The sequence below is a fragment of the Phascolarctos cinereus genome, unplaced genomic scaffold (genome assembly GCF_003287225.1).
Source record: "Phascolarctos cinereus isolate Bilbo 61053 unplaced genomic scaffold, phaCin_HiC Scaffold_5;HRSCAF=322, whole genome shotgun sequence".
In the NCBI taxonomy this organism is placed as follows: Eukaryota; Metazoa; Chordata; class Mammalia; order Diprotodontia; family Phascolarctidae; genus Phascolarctos; species Phascolarctos cinereus.
The window spans coordinates 431,625,935-431,630,596 of NW_027555958.1; the positions used below are offsets into that span (position 1 = coordinate 431,625,935).

The window sequence follows — 4,662 nt, forward strand, 5'->3', positions numbered from 1 at the left end:
TTGTTCATTGAAACATGTGCTTCTTGGCTAATTCCATCCATGTATAAGGGACACATCCTGTTATTTTGCATCCAGAGGAATGGCATTCTTGGAGAAAAGCTGGCATTATTATTCCCTTAAGGAAATATGATATAAAATATGCATCTATGCCACTTACTGTAGTCTAAAGTGTGACAAAACTCTTTGTAGTTAATGTTCCCACATCACTAATAACCTGTAGAGCCAAGAGTCTTTAGTATGTAGCCTTTAGAAAAAAAAATACACAACATGCAAGTAAGACATCATACAAACACCAGGCCAATTCACACAAGTGACCAAATGCTAAAATCATATTAAATCAGTCCTCTGGCTGTCTTGCTCATTATTTTTGCTGACTTGGAAACCTTGAAGTGTTTTGTATCCATTTCATTATCTCCAAAAGCATGAACTGTAATGGAATTTACATAAAAATCCTGCTGGAAAGTAGAGACCCAACTGCACAGTCAGCTTTGCCTCCTAATCCAATCTTCCCCAATGCAGTTGGCATGGCGGTTGCCAAACTCCAACAGCAGGGGGGCCTTTTGTCAAGGAAAAGTATGAATTCGAGCTTTAAAACAAGTAGAAGGCTTTTTCTATTACACAAGGTGCTTCCCCTTGCTGAGTTTATATGAGACATCTAGCAGGAGACATTATTAAATAGCCTCAGAAATTAGCCCCTGAACAATTATCTTGGCTTAGCTATGGGAAAAGACACAAAAGGCTTGATGAAAAGAGCATTTAGATTTTCATTATTGAAGATCCACAGGACATCACAGTTGCTTACTATTAGCCCTCGAAGCCAAGACTTCATATTTTGTATTAGTTTTGATTGAAAATTATAGATAGATAGCATTTTCAATGCCTTTTAATCTTTTATACCACAATTCCCAACATACTGGTCCCTTGCCACCAATGGAACTCTCCTCTGTAACCAAGAAAAAATATCTTAGTGAAATGATCTAGCTCAGTAGCAATTTCTAAGAGAGTATGCAACATCCCACATCCATAACCTTACCACTACCACCAGCGCCATTTCTCTACCTGGTGTTACTGTGGACCAAAGATTGGTCATTAGATTTAATATGAGTTCAGAAGCACTGTAGTGCTATTTTTATTTTCATTGCTACAATATACATACACATGCCTATCTGTATACACACATATAATTATGTGTGTATATATAGTCTATTTTATTTGCTATGAATTTATCAGATCATATAAGTCTTCATTACTTTGTTCAAATCTCACACATATACTGACTGTGTGACCTTGGACAGATCACTTGGATTCCCTTAGCCTCATCAGCTGTACAATGAGAACCATCCTCGTGATGCTTTTATTAAGCACTCACCATGTGCCAGGCACTGTGCAAAGCAGTGAAGATACAAGGAAAAGCAAAAACATAGTCCCTGCCCTCAAGGACTTCATGTTCTAATGGAATGATAATGGCAGCTATCTCATAGGGTTGTTGTGAAGGTCAAATGAGACACTATATAAAGCCCTTTGCAAACCTTTAAGCATTATGTAAATGTTGGCTGTGGTTATTATTATTATGTATTCCTGTGTTTCTTGAAATTCATAGTATTTAGATGAGAGATTGATTAATTTAGATGTGGAGATGAGGCCCTCTGGTCCAACCCTCAAATTTTACCGATGAGAAAACTGAGCCCTGGAGGTTTTTTCAAAGACTTTTTCAGGTCCATAGTTAGTAAACATCTCAGATGAGATTTGGGCCCAGGTTTTTTGACTAAAGAGCCAGCACTATTTCTACTGTACCAAATTCTTCTCATGGCACGATAACATTCCATTGTATGAATATGCTAAAATTTTAATTGACATTTTTTAATTATGACACTCCATAGGTAAAATGTTTATGTCCTTCTGTGATATTCAGAAAACCATTGGTACTGGCCACTGGCCAATGGCCAACTTGGTAATAGCAAGCTCCTTTAAAACTTTTGTTGAACCTTCATTCCTGGAGATGCTGCCCCTTGATTGTCTTTTTTGTTTGTTTGTTTCATTTTTTAAAAAAATTAACAGAAATCTATTTTGTTTCATTTTTTAAAAATCAACAGAAATATCTTTTCTCTTCCTCCCACTCTCCACCCATTGAAAAAGAAAAGAAAAACAAGTTCTTTGTAACTGATATGCCGTCAAGAAAAACAAATGCCTTTTCTGCCTCATACTGTACCTTGAGTCCACCATATCTCTGTTAAGAAGGGAATAGCTTGCTCCTCATCCTCGTCCTCCTCCTCTCCTCCTTCTTCTTCTCCTCTTCCTCACCATCACCATCTTCCTCCTCGTCCTCCTCCTGCTCCTGCTGCTGCTGCTTCTTTCCCCCCCTCCTTCCCCCCCACCCCGTTCCCTTGGAGCAGACCATCCTGGTACCTCTTTTGTGAAGCGGCTGCTGAGAAGACCCCCGGACTCGACATGGCCGACGAAAAGCCGAAGGAAGGCGTCAAGACTGAAAACAACGACCACATTAATTTGAAGGTGGCAGGGCAAGATGGTTCGGTGGTGCAATTTAATATTAAGAGGCACACACCACTTAGTAAACTAATGAAAACCTATTGTGAACGACAGGGTTTGTCAATGAGGCAGATCAGATTCCGATTTGATGGGCAACCATTGAATGAAACAGACACACCTGCACAGTTGGAAATGGAGGATGATGATACAATTGATGTATTCCAGCAGCAGACAGGAGGCGCTTACTAAAAAGAGAAAACATGCAACTCCACTCCAGAACTGTGCTCCCAAGGAAAACAATACATTCACAATTAGAAAACCAAGATTTGGTTCATCCACATCCTAACTACTGCAGTATAGTTTTCTCTCTTCTTTGATTCCCTTCCCCCATTCCTTTATTGTACATAAAGTAAGTGGTGTATGTGCACAGGCATAATGCGTATTTTTTTTTAACTAAATGGCCGATGGTATGTTATGATCAACATCAAATGGAGATGGGGAGGGGAAAAAACAAACTGGTTCTGTGAAAATATCCCTTTTCTCCATTAGTGGCATGCTCATTCAACTTTTATCTTTATATTCCAGTAAGTTATTTTGCTCTCACTGTTTAACAACAACAACAAAAAATCCACAAAAAAATCCTTGCATACCTTGTTTGATTGGATAATTTCAATGTTTTTCTTTCATCATTGTAAAACCAAGAACGATTTTATAACATTTTTGTACGTAGCTGTTACACGTAAGGCAATCTCTGTCTCTCGGTAGGGATAAATTACTATAAAAAAATTGATCCTAGATAGTTTTCCCTTCAAGTCAAACATCTTGTTGTTTAAGTAAACTTCTTGTTTAAAATAAAAAAAAAAAAGAAGGGGAATAGCTTGCTTCATCATTGCTCCTCTAAACTTATGGAAGTCAATGCATTGAATAAAATTTGGGCAACATTCAAAGTCACTTTCTTATACAATGTTATTGTTATTATATGAGCTCTTCTGGTTCTGTTTATTTCATTTTTTATTGGTTTGTTAAAGTCTTTAAAAATTCTTCATTTTTATAATATTGAACTTATAGTATAAATTGTTTTTCTGTTTCTGCTTACTTGATTCTGCATCAGTTCATAAAAGTCTTTCCATGTCTCTTTGAAATCACCCATTTCCTCATTTCTTACTATTATCTTCACATGATTGTATTAATAGGACTCCCTGAAATAATAAGTGGAGAAAGGCCTCACCAATCATTCAGTCCATCAAATGTTCCAAATAATAACCTTCCCACTGTTGCATCTGCCCTGATTTTTTTAGTTTTAAATTTTCTGAGTTCTGCTTTCCCCTTAAGAGAATGTTCCAGAAGTTAATATTTCTCTGTTAAGATATTTCTCCTTATACAGAGCAAACATGTTTCCTTTCTTGGTTTTATTTCTATTCCTGTGATCTCTTACCAATCCAAATAATTCCTCTGTCTCTATAGCATTCATTATTTTCAAATTTTTGAAGGCTGTTATCATGTCAACCCTTAGAAGACAGTTAGTCAGTTCCTTTAATCTTTCCTTCCAAGATTCCCTCCCCACTCTTCTTCCCCAGCCATTTCATTTCTTTCCTTGTTTTCTCTTAACTCTCTCCAATCTTCTACATATTTCTCATGCTGAGTTTATCTAAACTGATTATATTTTTCCAGGTGCATCATATATCATCTTATTTTGTGATTCTATAATTCTTTGTATCCAGCTCGAATATTTAATAGAGTTTAATGTTGTTTCTTTTTATGGTGTTCTCACTAAGTTACTTGTGGGAAGCCCTAGAATACTTTACTTGTACCTCCCACTAATCCCTAAGGGAATTTTTTTTTTCCTGCAGACTCACCTACCTGATTAGTCTATTTTAAGGAATGTGCTATGGGAGTGAACATGTTGACATCAGCTGGGTTAGAATGTAGCACTAACATATTTTGGCTGCCATATTTACTCATGTAATTTCCCTATTTTGAAGCAGACATTTGTTGCAAGGAGGGCTGTGCAGACAAATTTCTGGGGTAGCAAACAGGGTGAACATAGACTAGACCATTATTCCACACAGAGAACCTTTGAAGAACTATAAAAAGCAGTTGTAGAAAGGTGAGCAGTGGTTAAACATTCTAACTTTTACTTTGAAAAAACAGTATTATTCAACAAAATAATTCCTG

At 36.8% G+C, this 4,662-nt stretch overlaps 1 pseudogene; it reads left to right on the top strand.

Moving 5' to 3' along the window:
• Nucleotides 1-2,396: 2,396 nt before the first annotated feature.
• On the top strand, nucleotides 2,397-3,145 carry LOC110209921 (small ubiquitin-related modifier 2 pseudogene; annotated as a pseudogene).
• The last annotated feature ends 1,517 nt before the right edge of the window (nucleotides 3,146-4,662 follow it).